Raw genomic sequence first — 23,979 nt, forward strand, 5'->3', positions numbered from 1 at the left:
ATTAGGAACACCTGTTCAATTTCTCATTAATGCAATTATCTAATCAACCAATCACATGGCAGTTGCTTCAATGCATTTAGGGGTGTGGTCCTGGTCAAGCCAATCTCCTGAACTCCATACTGAAAGTCAGAATGGGAAAGTAAGGTGATTTAAGCAATTTTGAGCGTGGCATGGTTGTTGGTCTCCAGTCAGAGGAGAATGGGCCGACTGATTCAAGCTGATAGAAGAGCAACTTTGACTGAAATAACCACTCGTTACAACCGAGGTCTGCAGCAAAGCATTTGTGAAGCCACAACACGCACAACCTTGAGGCGGATGGGCTACAACAGCAGAAGACCCCACCGGGTACCACTCATCTCCACTACAGATAGGAAAAAGTGGTTACAATTTGCACGAGCTCACCAAAATTGGACAGTTGAAGACTGGAAAAATGTTGCCTGGTCTGATGAGTCTCGATTTCTGTTGAGACATTCAGATGGTAGAGTCAGAATTTGGCGTAAACAGAATGAGAACATGGATCCATCATGCCTTGTTACCACTGTGCAGGCTGGTGGTGGTGGTGTAATGGTGTGGGGGATGTTTTCTTGGCACACTTTAGGCCCCTTAGTGCCAATTGGGCATCGTTTAAATGCCACGGCCTACCTGAGCATTGTTTCTGACCATGTCCATCCCTTTATGATCACCATGTACCCATCCTCTGATGGCTACTTCCAGCAGGATAATGCACCATGTCACAAAGCTCAAATCATTTCAAATTGGTTTCTTGAACATGACAATGAGTTCAGTGTACTAAAATGGCCCCCACAGTCACCAGATCTCAACCCAATAGAGCATCTTTGGGATGTGGTGGAACGGGAGCTTCGTGCCCTGGATGTGCATCCCACAAATCTCCATCAACTGCAAGATGCTATCCTATCAATATGGGCCAACATTTCTAAAGAATGCTTTCAGCACCTTGTTGAATCAATGCCACGTAGAATTAAGGCAGTTCTGAAGGCGGAAGGGGGTCAAACACAGTATTAGTATGGTGTTCCTAATAATCCTTTAGGTGAGTGTATGTCTGGTAAGTATATACTGTAGCTAGTTGGAAAACAGTTTAGCTTACCTGTTTCTGGCAACATTTGATGGTAGAATGGTAGAATCTTGAGGTAAATGTTTGTGTAGACAAATAGATCAAGTTAATCTGTTGTGTGATTGTGTGATTCACTCCTATATAAGTTTTGTTCAGACTGTACTGTTGACACCTGCTGTCTCAATCTGCTGCCAAATCACAGCTGTGCTGACACAACAGTGCCCCTTGTGGTGTGATACTCTTGTGGTATTTATTGATTATTATTTTGTAATCATCATGCTTGCACATAAGTTGGATTATATTGCACATTTGCCCAAAATTACAATAGGTAACATGGAAGAAAATGGAAGCACTTTGGGAAAAAAATCCGCTTTTACCATTTTTAAGAATATAGTGTTAAAATGGACAAAAAAACATTTTCTAAGCTGACAACCTGGCTAGAACACATGTTGAGGGGTTAAATATTAATACTGGATAGGTTGTATACTTGTACCAAAAAGTGTCCAACAAAGTTTTAATATCAGTTTTGGCCCCCTGACTACTTCTCAGCCTTTTCTGCTTCAGTGTGGCTGAACAAAACAAGAACGCTTCTAGCACGTGTATTCACCTGTGTCAGCTGTGCTGTGTGTTTGCCTGTGTCAGCTGTGTTGTCGATGCCTCAAGAGAAAAGAAAGTGCAAAGTGACTGAAGGATTGCCGTAAAGCAGTATCTCTGGTCGTACGATGTGTATGACGTCATTGACACTTTAAAAGACTTTTTAAACTAATAAGTGACTCTAAAAATCCAGCAATGTGTAATTTCTTTGCATCTCCTTTTGAATACAACATTCAAATTACTAGACAAAAAATTATATCCTGAGAAAAGTGGATTTTGAGGGGTATAGCGCCATAGACCTCCATTCATTCTGCACTCGTCCTGTGAGCGCCCTCATGTGGAGCCAGAGTGGAACTGCACTCGTCCTGTGAGCGCCCTCATGTGGAGCCAGAGTGGAGCTGCACTCGTCCTGTGAGCGCCCTCATGTGGAGCCAGAGTGGAACTGCACTCGTCCTGTGAGCGCCCTCATGTGGAGCCAGAGTGGAGCTACACTCATCCTGTGAGCGCCCTCATGTGGAGCCAGAGTGGAACTGCACTCGTCCTGTGAGCGCCCTCATGTGGAGCCAGAGTGGAGCTGCACTCGTCCTGTGAGCGCCCTCATGTGGAGCCAGAGTGGAACTGCACTCGTCCTGTGAACGCCCTCATGTGGAGCCAGAGTGGAACTGCACTCGTCCTGTGAACGCCCTCATGTGGAGCCAGAGTGGAACTGCACTCGTCCTGTGAGCGCCCTCATGTGGAGCCAGAGTGGAACTCACGTGGAGCCAGAGTGGAACTGCACTCGTCCTGTGAGCGCCCTCATGTGGAGCCAGAGTGGAACTGCACTCGTCCTGTGAACGCCCTCATGTGGAGCCAGAGTGGAACTGCATTCGTCCTGTGAACGCCCTCATGTGGAGCCAGAGTGGAACTGCACTCGTCCTGTGAACGCCCTCATGTGGAGCCAGAGTGGAACTGCACTCGTCCTGTGAGCGCCCTCATGTGGAGCCAGAGTGGAACTGCACTCGTCCTGTGAGCGCCCTCATGTGGAGCCAGAGTGGAACTGCACTCGTCCTGTGAGCGCCCTCATGTGGAGCCAGAGTGGAACTGCACTCGTCCTGTGAGCGCCCTCATGTGGAGCCAGAGCGGAACTGCACTCGTCCTGTGAGCGCCCTCATGTGGAGCCAGAGTGGAACTGCACTCGTCCTGTGAACGCCCTCATGTGGAGCCAGAGCGGAACTGCACTCGTCCTGTGAACGCCCTCACGTGGAGCCAGAGTGGAACTGCACTCGTCCTGTGAGCGCCCTCATGTGGAGCCAGAGTGGAACTGCACTCGTCCTGTGAACGCCCTCATGTGGAGCCAGAGTGGAACTGCACTCGTCCTGTGAGCGCCCTCATGTGGAGCCAGAGTGGAGCTGCACTCGTCCTGTGAGCGCCCTCATGTGGAGCCAGAGTGGAACTGCACTCGTCCTGTGAGCGCCCTCATGTGGAGCCAGAGTGGAACTGCACTCGTTCTGTGAGCGCCCTCATGTGGAGCCAGAGTGGAACTGCACTCGTCCTGTGAACGCCCTCATGTGGAGCCAGAGTGGAACTGCACTCGTCCTGTGAGCGCCCTCATGTGGAGCCAGAGTGGAACTCACGTGGAGCCAGAGTGGAACTGCACTCGTCCTGTGAGCGCCCTCATGTGGAGTCAGAGTGGAACTGCACTCGTCCTGTGAACGCCCTCATGTGGAGCCAGAGTGGAACTGCATTCGTCCTGTGAACGCCCTCATGTGGAGCCAGAGTGGAACTGCACTCGTCCTGTGAACGCCCTCATGTGGAGCCAGAGTGGAACTGCACTCGTCCTGTGAGCGCCCTCATGTGGAGCCAGAGTGGAACTCACGTGGAGCCAGAGTGGAACTGCACTCGTCCTGTGAGCGCCCTCATGTGGAGCCAGAGTGGAACTGCACTCGTCCTGTGAACGCCCTCATGTGGAGCCAGAGTGGAACTGCACTCGTCCTGTGAGCGCCCTCATGTGGAGCCAGAGTGGAACTGCACTCGTCCTGTGAACGCCCTCATGTGGAGCCAGAGTGGAACTGCACTCGTCCTGTGAGCGCCCTCATGTGGAGCCAGAGTGGAACTGCACTCGTCCTGTGAGCGCCCTCATGTGGAGCCAGAGTGGAACTGCACTCGTCCTGTGAACGCCCTCATGTGGAGCCAGAGTGGAACTGCACTCGTCCTGTGAGCGCCCTCATGTGGAGCCAGAGTGGAACTGCACTCGTCCTGTGAGCGCCCTCATGTGGAGCCAGAGTGGAACTGCAAGCAGTTTAGAAGCCGGAAGTGTACTGAGAGTGGAACTTCTCTCTGTGAAGCCTCACTTTCTGTCCAATCACGTGCACGTTTCACTTTGGGTGTCAGATTGGGTGTTAGTGTTTGGTGAAGGGTTTGTATTTAGAGCAGGGTTCACCAATCTCGGTCCTGGAGGGCCGCTGTCCTGCAGAGTTTAGCTCCAACCAGCTCCAACACACCTGTTTGAAAGTTTCTAGTATGCCAAGTGAGACCTTGATTAGCTGGTTCAGGTGTGTTTAATTGGGGTTGGAGCTAAACTCTGCAGGACAGCGGCCCTCCAGGACCGAGATTGGTGAACCCTGATTTAGAGCAATGGCAACAGCCAAAAAAAAAGGAAGACTTCCCCTATCTGGGAATATTTTGAGCTTATAGATTCCAATGTATGTATGCATTTCTAAAAAAGAAGAAAAAATAAAAATGTATTTATTTATTAATTTATTTATTTATTATTAATTTATTTTTTATTATTTTATTTTATAATTTGTTGACTGTTGATGTGTCTTATATTCAGTCAATGTACATGTACAGTAATTTTTCTCCTCACACTTCTGGGGTGGAAACCTTTGTCTTCTGTTGGACAGTGCTGTAGACCAGCACAAACAAAGCTCAAACACGCACTCTGTGTGTGTGTGTGTGTGTGTGTGTGTGTAGAGTGAGAGAGTGAGTAGGCCTACGTTAGATCTTATTGAATCATATAAGCTCATTTTATATTTTACTGTTACACTTTAATGGGTAAAATAATTTATTTAATGGACAAATCAAACACAAACGTGTAAGGCTTTTATTTGTTCACATAACACTGAGAGTGTGTTGTGGTTGCTTCATCTGCCCTAACTTAGGCTTCTGGCTGCTTTATTTTAAATAAGCACCAGGTGGCGCTGTTCTCCACACTCTCGAAACTTTGAGTCTTTCCCGGAACAGTCAGGGGAAAGCCTCAGTGATTCACGAGGCTTCATTTCCCCATCCCTACCACCATACGTCCCCTTTTCCCGGACATGTCCTCTTTTTGGACCTTAAAAAATGATCGCCCAAAAAGCCCGGGATTCAGCTTTTGCTTTATATACCCAGCAAACACAAAAACTTTGCAAAAACGTTTTTTTCACGTCGTGAAAAAGTTGTCACAACGTTTTTATCCTACGTATTTAATACGACAGATGTCGGGTTTTTTAAACGTTATAAACACGTATTTTCACAACATGGCTGAAACATTTTTTAAACGTTATAAACACGTATTTTCACAACATGGCTGAAACATTTTTTAAACGTTATAAACACGTATTTTCACAACGTGGCTGAAACATTTTTTTAATGTTATAAATACGTATTTTCACACCATTGATGAAATGTTTTGTAAAAAAACGTTGTTTTTTTAACGTTGCTTCGACGATATGCGTCATGTTCAACATTTTCAAAATGTCAAATATCACGTCTCATGTGGTACTTTTTTTCCTATTGGTTTTTACCACGTTCACCCGAAAAATTCACTGAAAGAACGTGTTAATCACTAAAACCTGAGATGTTTCCATCCTTGGATGTAGCCTGTAAGTGTTTGCAACTGCTGCCACGTCCGTCTTCAAAGAATCCAGTGTGAAGAGTAATCGATCCAGTGGGCTATAAACACAATTCTTTCTGGGACCCGTTAAAAACATTGAAAAATCACTGGACACAAAACATAAAAGTTAAGTTGATTAATAACACAATATGATTGATATATGATTAATGATTTTAATTAATGAGTGCATTTCTGTAATGTATTATTAATTCTAGAATAAATAATGATACAATCTATTATATATATATATATATATATATATATATATATATATATATATATATATATATATATAACATTTATGATTATTATCAGTTGTACGGCTTCATATTTTTGTGGAAACTATGATACAGTTTTCAGTAAGAGCAACATTTATTTAAAAAAATTTTTTTAAAACAATTTAAAAGTTTTTACTGCAACTTTTGATCAAATTAATCTATCTTTTCTGTATAAACATTTTTTTCAAAACAATAAATCTTTAAAATATTGAAAATGTTTATAAAACAGAACAATGGCCAATTATAACCACATTAGAAAACAGTAAAGGGATAGTTCACACAAAAATGTAAATTCTGTCATTAATTACTTACCCTCATGTCGCTCCAAACCCATAAAACTTTTGTGGAGAACACAAAAGAAGATATTTTTAACAGATACCTTATGTGCGCATACAATTACATCTTTATTCACAAATTATGTATCTCCAACGCATGTTGCGCCATGAGATCGCTGGCTCTCTCTCCAACACAACACTGATGAATCGTGGTGCTCCGTGAACACGTGTCAGAGATGTATATTTTGTGAATAAAGATGCAATGGGTTTTTTTGCAGTAAAGCTCTGCATGTAAGTGGACCTTGAGAGACAATGTTGAGATCTCCTGCAATATGTTCTGAACTTACAACACTGGGACACCTGAACACTGGAACACCTGAACACTGGAACACCTGAACACTGGGACACCTGAACACTGGAACACCTGAACACTGGGACACCTGAACACTGGGACACCTGAACACTGGGACACCTGAACACTGGGACACCTGAACACTGGAACACCTGAACACTGGAACACCTGAACACTGGGACACCTGAACACTGGAACACCTGAACACTGGGACACCTGAACACTGGAACACCTGAACACTGGGACACCTGAACACTGGGACACCTGAACACTGGGACACCTGAACACTGGGACACCTGAACACTGGGACACCTGAACACTGGAACACCTGAACACTGGGACACCTGAACACTGGAACACCTGAACACTGGGACACCTGAACACTGGGACACCTGAACACTGGAACACCTGAACACTGGAACACCTGAACACTGGGACACCTGAACACTGGGACACCTGAACACTGGAACACTGAGACCAAAGTCCTGCAGAGTTTCTGGTGATCCTTGATCAGCTGCTCAGGTCTGCTTAATTGGGTTTGGAGATAAACTCTGTGATCAGAACTAGATGGCAAACAATACTGTAAAGGGGAGAAGACAAACAATATTATTTTGTTGTAAATAATTTGTTCTCTGTTCATCTGCTTACCTGTACAAAGTATGCATCATGAATAAGCGGTAGGCTATATATTTAATTTGATATTTTAATAACACTGTTTTACTACATTAATACTAACTACAAACCTGATAAAAATGACTGGGCAGTGGAGGAAAGCCTTAGTTTGCCCTCCAGGTGGGCGTAATGGTGCGACGTGACGTCACATGATAACTATGAATTAACCATACAGTGCATACTTTTATATAAATAAATTAGCTTATTCCCATTCATCCATTGACCAATTGTCAGCAAAACCTTTACAAAAATATCTCATCTACACATAAGTGATTAAAAGCCCAAACTTACAGCTCAAGTTCAGTCAACCTAACGTTACCTCTAACGTTAGCTAGCTAAAGTTAGTTAGATGCTAACGGACTTTTTCGAAGACACTAAACCATTTCTATTAAGTAAATATTCAACGAAAGCGAGTGATTTACATGAAAGAAAGTCTCAGAAACATTTGTATGTACTATTTGTGTAATTTTATGTACTAAACTTACCTTAAAGTTGTTAAAACAACAGTGATAGACGGAGTTTCGCTGATTGTCGGTTGAGCTGCTGCCTCGTTTCCATGGTAACGCCCTCCGCTCCAGTTCAAATGCGGCTTGAATGCCTATGCGTCCTCCGAACAGCACACCATGCAGCCTTTGTAGGATTTCCTAATTGTGCAGCCAGGTGTTTTTTGTGCTCCAGGCGGCAAGCAACGGTGCGAGAGTATGCTGCCATCCTGATAATTCATTTGATATAATTGAGTAAACAGCTATGGAGCCAGAATTGGCTATTGTCATTTTTATGTTTTATATTTTACTGGAGGACATGGTATTAAGGATGTTTCAGGTCATACTTTCGGCTTAGCCGAAGATTCAAATGTTCATTTATATCTTGATGCGATTTTGTAGGCTAGTGTATTATTTTTTTATTATGCACATAAATAGACCTTGGTAAATATATTTACACAGGTTTTCAACCCTATTTGAATATAAAACTCAGTTGAATATAAAAAGTCCAGTGCGAATGTTACTCCCGCTCTTCATCGGCAGCTGTCAGTCACTGTTGCTAGGCGACAAGAACAATCCTCCGTAGGCTAGACTGGTCCGAGCGCTTCAGATGCGCCCTTTGAAATGGGACGGAGCTGTAGTTAGCAACAATTTGTTAATATTGTGACAATAGGCCTACATTTACTTTAATTTTCAAAATAACCAGTGGTGGTTATACAAAATTATGTTATTTTACAATATGATGCATTGTTTTACAATAAACTACACAAAAGTATATAGTTTAAATGTATCAACCTTGAAAATATTCAGAAGTAAAATGCAACATATGCAGTAATATAAAAGCAGAACCATCATAAAAACCCTGACAAGGTTTTTTTCCTGCAGAATTCCTTTACTTTTACTCTTGATACCTTAAGTACATTAGAGTATGCAAGATAATTTTGCTTAACTAAGGTTTGAAATATATGACTAGTAGTTTTTCCCCAATGCGGTATTAGTGGTTATTAAAAGTACTTTAGTGTAATAAAGTATCTCAATATTTATTCCATGAGTCAGCCCTGCAAACCTGTTGGTAGACAACTTAGTGGATAGTGTAAATATGCAGTCAAACACTCTGGAGAGCATCCCAGATGATGTCCCACCAGCAGGAGGCCTTACCAGGGTCTCTATTGTGGAGCCCATCCCGGTCCAGCAGCACACCAGGGTCTCCCACTCAGCTGAATAAAAGTCTACTTCATTTTTTCTTATTTTATGTACTGTAAATTTAAATGTTTATGTTGATTTTGATATGTTTAACGTTTGTTGTAAATAGTTGGGGGGGAAAAAGTTATAGAAGAATTTGTTTCATGTAGAAATTATGACTGTCATTACACAAATAAACAATGTCCAGAGCAATGAATTCTCTTTTATTTACACATAAAGTTGCATAATTCTTTTTTTCCTTTTAAAAAATATAAGTGAAAAAAGTTAAAGAATATATATACATATTTCTCAATCATTCTTTCAAGAAGAGAAAACAGCCTGTCCATTCTCTCCTGTGCTCTCCTCGCCTCTGCAGTCCCATGTCTTCTCTAATCAAGTCCAAAAACTCATCCTCTCTGTCTCGCCTTCTTCGTGGTGCTGGTGCTGCTGCTGCCCCTGGCTCCTCCTCTTCTTGGTCACACACTGCTGAACTCGGCCCTGGTGTGTCCTCAGGGATTGAGGCAATGAGGACAGGGGTTGGTGCAATGCCTCTGTCCCAACATCTCATCCATGAGGACAAACCAGGGCCAAGTTTCAGCAGTGGGTTTCCCACTCACACCCTCACCTGTCCCAGGACACGTGCAATCCTAAGGCAGAGCAAATTAACCATGGCTTGTTAACAACAACAGCACAATACATTTCAGCAAAGATGTGATCTCAGCTTTCTTACTTTGTATTTTTAAAATCATATTCAGAAATCATATTCATGAATACTCAAATTTGGTTAAAACCTTTGTAGACACAGCTTGCATGACAGCACTACAAAAACACATACAAGTGAAACCCCATTGCCTTATCTACTGCTTTTCCTATTGTTGTGGGCTTTATAGGGTGAGTGATATTTACACAAGTTAGACAGACTTTACAATAAAAATATTACTTTGCAAATATTACAATAAAATTTAATTTAATTTATTTAGTTTATTTATTTATTTTAAATTGCAGTTTAATAAATTGAGCTGTCTGCTCCTTGCTCCCTGAAACAATTATTAAACTATTAGCACAAGTTTTGCCTCAGACCACCTGACAAATGAAGCCACGCAATGGTGACGAAGTTTATAAGAAAGAAAAACGTGTGGCTTTTAACTGTGGTTTCGCTAGCTATTTGAGTAAATGAAAACATAATACTTACATTTAAATGTGAATTTGCCGTCCACCAGCGAACTCTCGGCCGTCATTTATTTATTTATTTTTTAATAAAAATGCTGTCGTCACCGCCGCACGATGAATTATGGGGTAGGATAGTCCGCAAAGTGTCCATTTATGTATCCTTCCTTTCACGGGGAAACGAAGGGTGCATTTGGCGTCGCTTTAGCCTTCGTCGCGCCGCGATGACGCAACCGGCCTTCGAATACGGCCTTCGGAGGATGCAGAATTTAATTGGGACAGCCTTCATCGCGCCGCGGTGACGCAATCGGCCTTCAAATGCGACCTCCGAAGTGTGCAGCTTTTTTTGGAGGGTTTTCCAAGATGGCGACCTAACCGCTCCTGTTTTACCGAGCGCGTGTGCAAAAAATACAAAAGTTAAGTGACTGACTATATTTAGATCCTGAGCAGAGTCTGGATCTGATCAATCGTTTACCCATATGTCTACACGGGATAAAAAGAGAGCGATGAAGGCTGCTAAACAGGCAGTTGCAACAGGTTCGGCAAACCCTCTCGTGTCCAGCTGTCATGACTACTCTAACTCGGTAGGCCAGCTGTCCTTGATGGCCTCTGAAGATGATTTTCCCTCGTACCCGGCTACACCATGTAAGCCTCCTGCATCTAAAAAAGCTCTTCTGAGAGATGATTATGCGAGCTCTCCATCTAACTCGGACATTGTTGATACCCTCTCGTCACTGATCAACACGAGATCGGACGCCATTGAAAAAATGGTAGGTGAAAATACTGTGAAAATAGAGGGTCTAAAGATGACAATCGACTTTGCCTGCAGAGAAATAAAGGATGTGAAAAAAAGGGTTGAAAATGTGGAGAAATGCATGAAGAAAGAAGAAGAAGAGGTCGTTCATCTTAAAGTCAGAGTCACAGAGCTGGAAAACTACTCAAGAAGATGGAACTTTAAACTTTATGGAATTCCGGAATCGATTGTGGATGTTAAGATCGAGACCATTCAGATCTGCCAAGCCATACTTCCTCAAGATCAGAATAAATTGGCGGAGGCAATTGACATCGTACATCGACTAGGAAAGAGGCAACCGGGTGTGACAAAACCAAGAGGCGTCATACTTCGCTTTCTATCGAGATCATATCGGGATGCAGTATGGGCCGCAGCGAAGAACAACTCATTTTACGCGAAAAGGGCCTCAGATTTGCTGAAGATCTTCCACAGGCTGTTAAGGAGATCAGAGCAAAATTATGGCCTGCCATTCAAAAGGCACGCAGTGAAGGGAAATCGGCGTACTTCGTCGGGGCGCGTGCCTTCATCGGTGGCGTTGAACTTCGTCTACAACAGATCGAGGAGGATCAGCGGAATGCAATTGGTGGCGAGGACATTATGTCTTAATATGTTAATACCCGTATCGTATGTTGCCCGTCTGGGTGCTTTTGGGACTTTTCAGTTCAGGTAAAGATCACCTAAGGTCTTGTTTGCTCAGCGGTTAATTGACTTCACTTGTCATATGTTATCGTTGGAGGGGATTTTAACATCACTCTTAATAACCAAATTGATCGCTGGCCCCCTGGTAAGGATTCTTCGACAACTAAGCAACTAAATCTTTTTTTTAGATAGATAGGATTTAATAGATATTTGGAGGGAAAAATTTCCAGATGATTCAGGATTTACTTGGTCCAACAAGAATCTTAGTAGCTGCTCGCGCATTGATTTCTGGTTGATATCAAAGGACTTAAATAAAGAGGATATCTCAGTTTCTGTTCACCCGACTCCTTTGACAGACCATAAAGCAATTATGATACGAATACATTTTTTCGCACTAGACAAGGGAATCAGAACGTCTTATTGGAAGCTAAATAATTCGTATTTAAAAATGGAAACTGTTAAGGTAGAAATGAATCGCTTACTTGATTGCTATCTAAAGAAAGCTATTTCAGAAAATTCTTATTCGAATAATTGGGAGTTATTTAAGTACGAATCCTCAAAATTTTTAAGGTCTTTTAGTAGTTCCTATATCCGGGCTGGAAGGGCAGAGGAGGATACTGTTATTTCAAGCATTTCTTCTATTATGGAAAAGGGGTTAGATACACTTACAAATGAAGATCAATTAAGTCTGGCAGAATTGCAGAACAAATTAGACGAGATCTATAAAAGGAAAGCTGAGGGCGCTTTTATTCGCTCCAGAAAGAAATGGCTCGAGGAGGGGGAGCAGAATTCTGCTTATTTTTTCCGCTTGGAAAAACAACGTGCTAATTACAATACTATACACCAAATCAGTATCAATGGCACCGTTACCTCTGATTCGAAGTTGATTTCTAAATTCTGCTCAATGTTCTATAGTAAGCTTTATACCACTAATTACTCTGAACAATCTACATCCTCCTTTTTTGTCTCTCTAGATAAACCTAAGAGTATACTACCAGAAGATAAAGATCTTTGTGACAAACCTCTAAGTATTAAAGAAATAACAGACTCAATTGTTCGATTAAAAAATAACAAATCTCCTGGGACGGATGGGCTTACTGGAGAATTTTATAAGTGTTTTCCCCTAAAACTGGCGCCGTTTTTATTTAACGTATTTAATGAAAGTATTTCCGTTGGCCAGCTTCCACCAAGCTTAAATCAGGGTCTTATTACTTTAATACCCGAAACCAAAAAAGGATTTATTATTTATTGATAATTGGCGTCCTATTTGCCTTCTAAACAACGACTATAAAATACTTGCAAGTATTTTTGCTGAGAGAATTAAGACCGTCCTAGATTCGATTATTGATCAAACACAATCTGGTTTCATGAAGAACAGACATATTTCCAATTATATTAGATTAGTTTTAGATGTTCTTGATTATTCTCATCTGATTTCGGATCAAAGTTATATTTTATTTTTGGATTTCTGCAAAGCATTTGATACTCTTGAGCACAAATTTATTTTTCTTAGTCTGGAAAGATTTGGTTTTGGCCCTTTTTTTTTGTGATGCAGTTAGAACTTTATATTGTAATGCCAACAGTTCAATTAAACTAAAACACGGGACTTCTTCTAGATTTGATGTTAAAAGGGGTATACGTCAAGGTTGTCCTATATCTCCCTATTTGTTTTTATTAGCAGCTCAACTCTTAGTAGACCATATTAAGCAAAGCAACCTTGTAGGTGTCTCAATTGCAGGCAGGGAGGTGATCATCAGCCAGTTGGCTGATGACACCACTCTTTTCTTAAAAAATAGTGATCAAGTTGCAGTAGCGCTAGGGGTAATTGATGCATTCTCTAAAGCTTCTGGTTTATTCCTTAATATATCTAAGTGTGAGTTATTACCTATTACAGAGTGTGATATTTCATCCATTTGTAATATTCCTGTAAGAGAAAAAGTCACGTATTTAGGAGTTGTTATAACTAGGAATCAGGCTACACGATGTTCTGAAAATTTTATTCCTGCTATTGACAAAACCCGTAAAAAACTCAACCAGTGGCTCCAAAGAAATATTTCATTAAAAGGCAGGGTCTTGCTTACTAAAGCTGAAGGGTTATCTAGATTAACATATGCAGCAATAGCTTTATATTTGGACAATAAAACTTGTAAAATGATAGACAATCTTTTATTCAATTTTGTTTGGAGGAATCGTACTCACTATATTAAAAAAAACTGTGGTAATGAACACGTATGAAAATGGAGGTCTAAATTTTCTAGATTTTAAAACGTTAAATTACACTTTTAAAATTAATTGGATGAAACACTTCTTAAAATGCCCCTCTTCAATTTGGAACTTTATCCCAAATTATATATTTTCCCAGCTGGGTGGTCTTCAGTTTCTTTCGTTATGCAATTATAACATTGAAAAATTACCTGGAAAGCTCTCTTCATTCCACAAACAAATGCTTCTGGCTTGGTCTCTTATTTATAAACACAACTTTTCCCCACATTCATATTTCATATGGAACAATCATAATATTCTCTATAAAAACAAGTCCTTATTTTTTCAAAACTGGTATGATAACAGTATTACGTTAGTACGTGATCTTTTTAATGATGATTGATGTCTATATACATATGGCGAATTCCTGGAAAAGTTTAATTTTCCTGTCACGCCTAGAGAATTTGCCATCGTTTTCGATGCTATTCCCACAGGCGTTATTACATTGTTTAGAGGTTTGGATAGGACTTTGTTTACCACACCACCTATTTTTGATCCCACTCAAACAATGATGGGCAAGATTTGTTTAGTTCCATATTCTACCAATAGGTCCATTCGTGCTCTCTTTCAGAGAGATATTATTACCAAACCTTATGTAATTACCTATTGGAGCAATTTTGTGGATATTGTGGACTGGAGAAAAGTTTGGTTATTGCCACATAAATACCTTATAGTAAATAAAGTCAGAGAAGTCTCATTTAAATTAATTCATAGATTCTATCCAGTGAAAAGTCACCTAAAAAAGTGTAAACCTGACATTGATATAAAATGTGATTTCTGTAATGCACAAGATGAAACTACTGTACACTTGTTTTGGGACTGTAGCTATACCAAAATGTTTTGGAAGACCTTTTGCAGGTATATTATTGATTTTGTGTACCCTCATTTTTCCTTATTTTGGAAACATGTTATATTTGGATTTATTAATACGGAGAAAAACTTTGAGAAAGAATTTTACTTTATAAATCTTTTACTTCTCCTAGCAAAATTTCATATTCATAAATGTAAATTTTCCAATCATAAGCCATTATTCAAAGTTTTTCTCAACGAATTCCATCAATACCTTCACTGGAACGCAGCACCAGTCCAAAACTGTCATGCCCTTCACTCGCTAACTTCCCTTCGTCTCGTTCACTCGGATGTACGTCATTGCGAGTGCCCACTACTGGCGGAAACTGCAATGGGATGAACTGTGCTGCGTTCCAGTCCACTTTTAGACACGCACTTGCGAACTTCCCTAAGCACTTCCCCTCGGGGGAATCCCTGCCGCCATTTTGAAGTGCGTTCCACTTCGTGAAGTGGACGAGGGAAGTTTATATGGACAGACCCTCGTTCCCTCGATTTTGACAGAGGGAGCGAGTCTGCTTCAAATGTACACTTCAGGCACCTATATGCAGGGCCGGTTCTAGACATTAGGAGGCCCTAGGCAAAATTCATGTTGGAGGCCCCCCACCCCCAATAAAAAACACTTGAAACAAATATGATCCCTAACCTTTTTATTAATACAACATTTAATTTTAAATTTAGTATATTTTAACTTACACAGAACATAAGTTTGGACACATTACTATTTTTAATGTTTTTGAAAAGTCTCTTATCCTCATCAAGCCTGGATTTATTTGATCAAAAATACAGAAAAATAATATAGTGAAATATTATTAAAATTTAAAATAATGGTTCTATACTTTAAAATATATTTCTGTGATGCAAAGCTGAATTTAGTGTCACGTGATCCTTCAGAAAACTTTATAATCTGATGTATTATCAAATGTTAGAAATGGTGCTTAATATTTATTTTATAAATATTAAGGATTTTTTGATTATTAAAAAGTTGTTTTAAAAAAGTCTTCACTATCACTTTTTATATATTCCTGTTTTTTTCTGTATTTTTGCTCAAATAAATGCACGCTTGTAGAGCATAATAAGAAACTTATTTCAAAAACATTAAAAATAGTAATGGGTCCAGGCTTTTTACCAGTACTGTATGTACATTAATCAAACTTAAAAGGTAATCTCTTTTTTGTTTAATGAAGATGTTATTGTTGTTGTTGTTGTTGTTATTTTAATGTTTTATTCAATTTATTCACAGTAGATGAACATAAGTGCTTTTATTATTTTTTTTCATAGCTGCGGTATGGGCAGGATTTTTCCCTTCCATTTAAACAATATTGACTGCAGATATTGTCATATTATTAATATCAGTAATATGATATTATGTATTGCATTGTTACCTTAAATATGCTATACACAAATTAAGTGGAAGAGAAAGACACGATCGCTAGGCCTACTGAGCAGGAAAAAAAAATCTAAACTGATATTATTAGCGTAAGTAGGCTATGATGTCAGGGTATAATCTAATCATCAGCAAAATCCTTTATTTGAAACATTTAAAAATGTTGTACTTTTGTAGCTTTGTTACTAGTCAGCTCCCGACACGATGTTATTCATTGTACGCGCAAATTCAAAGCGTCGCGTCTGGGCACATTAATGACGCTCGCGCTCTTTTAAACTCGCAATAAAGCGGTGAATGATTTTTTCCAGAAATAAACGCTGATCTACAGTACAAGTTTATATTTAGAAGAGATTGCCATCACTCCAAAATAGATGACGACAACTCACACACCTGCATAACGAGCTGTGCTTCTTTGCGTGCCTATTTTGCGTCGCAGCACCTGATGGATGCGTTCGTTACACAAACTTTCAGAAGCCGACACCCGCTTTGAAACGGAAACATTAATTGGTTTAACTGCAGATGAGTGACAATTCAACAATATCCAATGAACAACGAGGCTAGTATTTCTGCCTGTCTTGACTGGACTTTATATATAGGGGATGTTACGGTTATGGAGGCCCCTCCTCAAAGCCCGAGGCCCTAGGCAATCGCCTGCTCTGCCTATAGCTAGCGCCGGCCCTGCCTATATGTCCCACAATGCAACACGATTGTGACGTCACCGCATATCTCGTCTAATCACCACCACACAGACAACTCTATGATATATTAATTATAATTTTTTATTTATTTAAAACAACCCAAACACACCTATAAACATTTGGATGCTGCATTAAACAAATTCTTAAAGGGAAAAAAATGTAAATAATAAATCAACTCCACAGCTGATTCCAAGTGATCAAGGGCTTAGGATGTTCCAGTTCAGCCCATTGCAGTTTCCGCCAGTAGTGGGCACTCGCAATGACGTACATCCGAGTGAACGAGACGAAGGGAAGTTAGCAAGTGAAGGGCATGACAATTTTGGACTGGAACGCAGCCCTGGAACGTCCTAAGCCCTTGATCACTTGGAATCAGCTGTGGAGTTGATTTATTATTTACATTTTTTTCCCTTTAATAATTTGTTTAATGCAGCATCCAAATGTTTATAGGTGTGTTTGGGTTGTTTTAAATAAAAAATATTTATATAATTAATATATCATAGAGTTGTCTGTGTGGTGGTGATTAGACGAGATATGTGGTGACGTCACAATCGTACTGCATTGTGGGACATATAGGTGCCTGAAGTGTACATTTGAAGCAGACTCGCTCCGGAACGAGGGTCTGTCCATATAAACTTCCCTCGTCCACTTCACGAAGTGGAACGCACTTCAAAATGGCGGCAGGGATTCCCCCGAGGGGAAGTGCTTAGGGAAGTTCGCAAGTGCGTGTCTAAAAGTGGACTGGAACGCAGCATATGTGCAGACTTCACATTGGGACACAGCTAGCGTGTGCGTTTGTGCATTGCTTTAGGTCCCGCCTTCTCGCACGCCACCATTGGTCGGTCGGTCGGTCATGTACGTAACGCCGCGGGAACTTTGGAATGCGGAAGTGACGCGTGTCGCGGAGCAAACACCGATAGGTCCAGCACTGAACCCCATTCACTCTCAGTGTTTGTGAAGCACGCTCGCTGGTAAGTTGATGAAATTACTGTGTTTTTCACTTTTAAACACTTCAGTCGTCCTCTCGTGAATCTAGGCAGTAGTTGTGTTTTATGTAGCCAGCTTTAGTTAGTGTTAATTGGAAGAGAGTAGTTAACTACAGCTAGCTTAGTGACCAACACTTCACTAATGTTCGCTACCAGTCAGAAATGTGTATTAAACTCTGAGGTCATAGTTAAATAATGTGATGTTGCACTTCAGAGTTTTTCTGTCAGCCCTGTTTACATGCATGAGGTGGTCAGAATATTAGAAACACATCTGGATATATAAAGCACATAAGTACAGCAGCAGCAGCACCCCCACAAATAATGAGACATTATAGAAAAGCTGAATGTATGGCTGAGCATACAGTATCACAATGCAATAAACATAATTTGCATAATGTGTTGGATGAGTAAAATGATCATCCGCCTTCTTCCATAATGTTGTAGTGTAAGAACAATTTGAATAACAATAGTGGTATATATATATATATATATATATATATATATATATATGTTTTGTTTTTTGAGTGTTCTCATTTAAAGGTACAATATAAGAAAAAAATCCCCAAAATCACTATATTTCCTGCAGTTGTGTACTTACAATATCCCAAAAGTCTCCAAATATTTTTTTATTTCAGAGAAATTACAATTTTAAATAATGGCCCGTCCCGTATTCAAGATTTCAAATAAACACTGTTCTTTTGAACTTTCTATTCATCAAAGAATCCTGAAAAAATGTGTACACAACTGTTTTCAACATTGATAATAATAGCGTTACCTTTAACGGGATTCATTTCAGTCTACATTTACATTTACACTTGCTGTACATCGTATGACTGTATCTGTGTGTGTTCTGATGAACGGTTTGAAAGGAAGTAGGGGTACATTAGCCATACTGAAATGATTTTAACAGAAACGTTAATGCTAGGGATCGTATTTAGGAACATTTCACTCCATAGCATTTGGGCTTTCCTCCACTTGGGCTTGAGTCTTGGATATCACCAAATATTGGGTCTGACACAATGTTAGCTTGTTTTTCTTATGATTTGTACTTGATTGATTTTCTTATTTTCAAACAAAACAATAAATTATATAAACAATCATGTACTTGACATATAACCAAACCACTAAATCAAGAACGTGTACATAAAACAAAAGTCAATCAATAAATTGTAACAATATATAACAATATAAATAATAAGTGAATACATAAATAAATACAATAATATGAAGTAAAAAACAAAACAACAAGGAAGAAGAAGAAAAGGATGGACAGGGGTGTTGCCAGCACCATAAGTTCCCACTGTATGCTAAATCATATTTACCATGACTATTATTTTATTTTAATAGAGTTGTTCCCTGTAGTGGAAGAGCCTCTTCTCAATATCATCAACTCGTCTTTATCTCTAGGTCATGTTCAAGATCTTTCAAGCTGGCCGTTATTAAGCCTCTCATCAAGAAATCACAATTAGATCCAAATGAATTAGCAAATTACAGACGTCTAAAATACTAGAAAAAGTCGTGTCTGCTCAATTGTGCTTTTTTTTGTGCAAAATAATATGTAGGAAAAGTTTCAGTCTGGATTTAGGCCACATCATAGCAACGAAACTGCACTCGTTAAAATTAAAAAAGACTTCTAGCTTCTGACCAAGGCTGTATCTCAATACTAGTTTTACTTGATCTTTGTGCTGCGTTCGACACAATAGATCATCAAATACTCTTAGGCTATGTTTACACGCAAACGATCTGAAGAGAAAACGCAAAAGTGGCGTTGCGTTATCACTTTTTATTCTGCGTTTAGACGAGCGTTATGGGGGGGAAATCTGCATGCATATGGTGACGCAAAAGTGTGTGAAATTCGATGTAGTATGCACTCCAGGCGGCTAGGTGGCAATGTGAAGCACTGCCACACAACAACACCAAGTCCACGCGGCTGCATACAACCTCCCTTCTACTTCTCTCCCTAGCAGACTTTTGCGTTTTTACCCTTTAGACGGGAACGCGGCGGTGGAGCGTTTTTAAGATTTCCACTCTGGAGGGTGGTTTCACTTTTTTGCGTTTTTAAGCCCCAAAAACGCCTTCGCTGTCTAAACGAAAGGCACATATTTTTACGTTTTCACCCGCGACCGTTCTTGTGTAAACAGGGCCTTAGATCGACTACAAAATTAGCCCATACATGACCATATTAGCCCAGTTCTGTCAACACTGCATTGGCTCCCTAATAAACATCATATAAATTTGATAAAGATATAAAAATATAATATTGCTGATTACTTACAACGCACTAAATGGTTTAGCTCCGCAGTACTTGAGCGGCTCTTAATGCATTATAGTCCTTCACGTCTATTGCGATCTCAAAATTCCGGCCAGTTAATAATACCTAGAATATCAAAATCGCTGTGTGAGCTGCAACTGTCTTATGGTGTTTTTGGGAAGGCCAGTGAGGAGTCCATTACAATAATCCACCCTGCTGGTGATGAAAGCATGAACAAGTTTCTCTAAGTCTTGTCTGGAAACAAAGCATCTAATTCTTGCAATATTTTTCAGATGATAGTATGCTGATTTAGTTATTGCTTTGACATGACTACTGAAACTAAGGTCTGACTCTAGTGTCACACCAAGATTCCTGACTTGATGTTTAGTTGTTTGACCCCTAGAGTGAAGGTATGCGTTCACCTTGAGAACTTCATCTTTGTTTCCAAACGCAATGACTTCAGTTTTGTCTTTGTTTAACTGAAGGAAGTTTTGACACATCCAACTGTTGACTTCATCAATGCATTGGCACAGGGAGTCAATGGGGCTGTAGTCATTAGGCGATAGGGCTAAGTAGAGCTGTGTGTCGTCTGCATAGCTGTGGTAAGAGATTTGGTTCTTTCTCATTATTTGGCTCATTGGGAGCTAGGGCTGGGGAAAAAATCGATTTGATTTAAAAATCGAGTTGGTAGGTCAAATCGAATCATATTTTCAAAAAAAATCGATTTTTTTGATTTTTTTTCCCTCCCCCTTTTCAGTATAGCGTACAATACATATATTTTGCATTCGCCAAATCTTCCTTCAGGGTTTCCGTAGCATGCTCCCTGGCGCAGCCCTCGATGCTTCACGACATCACGACAAAAATACGAGCATGTTTAATTTTTTAACGGTCCTCCACGACGACGGCACGCGAGTGAGTGAGTGAGGGAGAGTGAGTGAAAGTGTGTGTTCGCGAGTGAGTGAGCGAGTGTTTGTGCGCGAGAGTGAGTGAGTGAGTGAGTGTGTGTGTGTGTGTTTGTGTGTGTGTGTGTGTGTGTGTGTAGGCTATATGAGCGAGCTTATATGTGCGAGTGAATGAGTGTGTGAGACGGCTCGCGATGACTGGTCGGAAAACAACGTGTAGTCTGACATGTTTCTTGTCGAATCGAATCGTAAATCGAGTTTTTTATAAAAAAAGCGCAGATTTTTTTTTAGGGGAAAAAATCGCCCAGCTCTATTGGGAGCATATCTAAGTATGACCTGAACCATTTTAGGACTATCCCAGAAAGCCCCACTCAGTTTCCCAGCCTGTCCAGAATATGTTATGATCGACAGTGTCAAATGCAGCACTGAGGTCGAGTAGTCAGCACTGATAATTTACCTGAATCAGTATTTAAGCGAATATCGTTTATTATCTTTATGAGCGCTGTCTCTGTGCTGTGGTGCGGTCGGAAACCAGATTGAAAATTGTCAAAGTATCCATTCGAGCATAAGAATTTGTTCAGCTGATTGAAGACAACTTTTTCAATGATCTTGCCTATGAAAGGAAGATTTGAGATTGGTCTATAGTTGCTTAATATGGTCAATCCAGATTTCTCTTTTTCAGGAGGGGCTTGACAACTGCAGTTTTCAGGGAGTTTGGAAAACTCCCAGAGAGAAGTGAGGCATTTACCACTTATAGAAGATCTGCTTCTAAACTGTTTAACACACTTTTGAAAAAAAATGTGGGAAGTGTGTCAAGAGCGCAGGTTGATGTTTTAAGGTGCTGTACGGTTTCTTCCAAAATGTTGCCATCAATTTCTTTGAAATCAGACACAGTAACTACTTTCTCAGGTGGTCTGATCTGTCTGACCCCAGCGCAACTCAAGGATGTGCTGATCACCTTTCTGATATTATTGATTTTCTCAGAGAAGAAAGAAGCAAACTCACTGCACTTGCTGTCTGAGAGTATTTTACTGGGAATCTGGCTTGAGGGGGTTGTCAGTCTCTCTACAGTAGCAAAAAGAGTGTGTGTGTGTGTTGTTTAAATTGCTGTTTATAATATCTGGGAAGAAAGTCTGTCTAGCTTTGCCTAGTTCTATATTGAAAGCATGGATGCTGTCTTTGTAGATGTTATAATGGACTACAAGTTTTGTCTTCCGCCACATGCGCTCTGCTTTTCTGCCTTGTCTTTTCATATTTTGCACTGCTGTTGAGTTTCTCCAAGGTGCTTTTTGTCTGCCACTCTTCTTCCTGACTTTCGCATCTAAACAGAACAGAACGCGATGCTGTGATCATCTGCGATTCCATCGTTCGGCACGTACACGCTACGTTAGGTAAAAGTAAGGTGCACAGTCACTGCTTTCCTGGTGCTCGTGTTTCTGAAATCGCTGCTCGCATTCCCGAGATTCTGAACGGTGACGAGCACGTCGGAACTGTGGTCCTGCACGCGGGAGTGAACGACATCAGGCTGCGCCAGACGGAGGTTCTGAAGAAAGACTTCAGGAATCTGATCAATACGATACGCAGCACATCGCCTGAAACAACGATCATTGTGTCTGGACCGCTTCCCACGCACCGACTAGGACATGAAAAGTTTAGTAGATTATTAGCGCTAAATGAATGGTTAATGTCATGGTGCAATGAGCAGAAACTGCTCTTTGTAAATAATTGGAATCTGTTTTGGGAGCGTCCTAGGCTTTTCCGTGCTGATGGGTTACCCCCAAGTAGAATCGGAGCAGATCTTCTGTCTGATAACATCTCCAAAATGTTAAATACCTTTTGACTAGTAACCAAAAGTCCAAACATAGTCTCTGCTGCACCAATTTAACTGATATAAATACTAGTGTACAACATTGCATAGAAACTGTGTCTCTTCCTCATTTAGTGAGATCAAATAATAAATCTACTGCAGGATCTAGGAAAAATCTAATTGTTATTAAAACAGAAAATGTTGCTATTAGTGAACAAAAACAAATTTTAAAGCTAGGTCTTCTAAACATTAGATCACTCACACCTAAGGCAGTTATTGTAAATGAAATAGTCACAGATAATAGCTTCGATGTACTTTGCCTTACTGAAACCTGGCTTAAACCAAATGATTATTTCGGTCTAAATGAGTCTACTCCATCAGGATACTCCTATAAGCACGAGCCCCGTCTGATTGGTCGTGGCGGCGGTGTTGCAACAATCTATAGAGATATTTTCAATGTTACTCAGAAAACGGGTTTATTTCGTTTGAAGTACTTGTACTAAATGTTACGCTCTTAGATGTTAGAAAAACATCCCTATTATCTCTAGCCTTGGCTACCGTATATAGACCGCCTGGGCCTTACACTAATTTTTCCTAAAAGAGTTTGCAGATTTTCTCTCAGACCTATTAGTCAATGTCGATAAAGCATTAATTGTTGGAGATTTTAACATACACGTAGATAATCCAAATGATGTGTTAGGGGCTGCGTTTACAGATTCATTAAACTCCTTTGGGGTCAAGCAAAACGATACCGGACCAACTCATCGTCTTAATCATACACTCGATTTAATTATATCATATGGAACCGATTCAACCGATGTAGATATCATTCCACAAAGTGATGTCACTGAACATTACATGGTAACTTGCATATTATGTACTCCTGTAATATATCATGCTGCGCTGCGTTATCGATCAGGCAGAACAATCCTTCCATCCACCATAGATAATTTTTCAAATTGCTTATCTGATCTGTCTCTGCTGCTCAGTGAACCCAAACAAACAGATGAACTAGAGGAATTAACTAGCACTATGAGCACCATTCTCTCTGGAAAATTGGATATTGTTGCACCCATTAGATTAAAAAAGGTCAGAGAGAAAAGTAAAGCACCATGGTACAACAATACTACGCATGTTCTAAAGAGAGAAACCTGTAATTTAGAGCGTAAATGGAAACAAACTAATTTAGAGGTCTTTAGAATCGCATGGGAAGACAGTATCATGTTATAAAAAGGCCCTAAAAGTGGCCAGGGCTGAGCACCTCCGCAAACTAAAAGAAAACAACCAAAACAATCCTAGGTTTTTATTTAAAGGGGGGGTGAAATGCTATTTCATGCATACTGAGTTTTTTACACTGTTAAAGAGTTGGATTCCCATGCTAAACATGGACAAAGTTGCAAAAATTAAATTGTACGTTTGAAGGAGTATTTCTGTGCCAAAAATTTTCCTTCCGGTTTGTCACAAGTTTCGGAAAGTTTTTTTCG

General features: G+C 40.3%; 2 protein-coding genes across 2 annotated transcripts in view; both read left to right on the top strand.

Moving 5' to 3' along the window:
- Positions 1–23,979, top strand: part of LOC307169623 (uncharacterized protein) — an 80,675-nt gene that overhangs the window by 34,583 nt on the left and 22,113 nt on the right. The gene's annotated exons all lie outside the window — the stretch shown is intronic.
- The window catches only part of LOC307169526 (uncharacterized protein), a 29,762-nt gene continuing 23,225 nt past the window's right edge, over positions 17,443–23,979 (top strand). The window contains exon 1 of the mRNA XM_079890225.1: positions 17,443–17,520. The gene's annotated coding sequence lies outside the window, so the exon portion shown is untranslated. The remainder of the gene's footprint in view (positions 17,521–23,979) is intronic.

The sequence above is a fragment of the Squalius cephalus genome (genome assembly GCF_949319135.1).
Source record: "Squalius cephalus genome assembly, chromosome: 1".
Classification (NCBI taxonomy): domain Eukaryota; kingdom Metazoa; phylum Chordata; class Actinopteri; order Cypriniformes; family Leuciscidae; genus Squalius; species Squalius cephalus.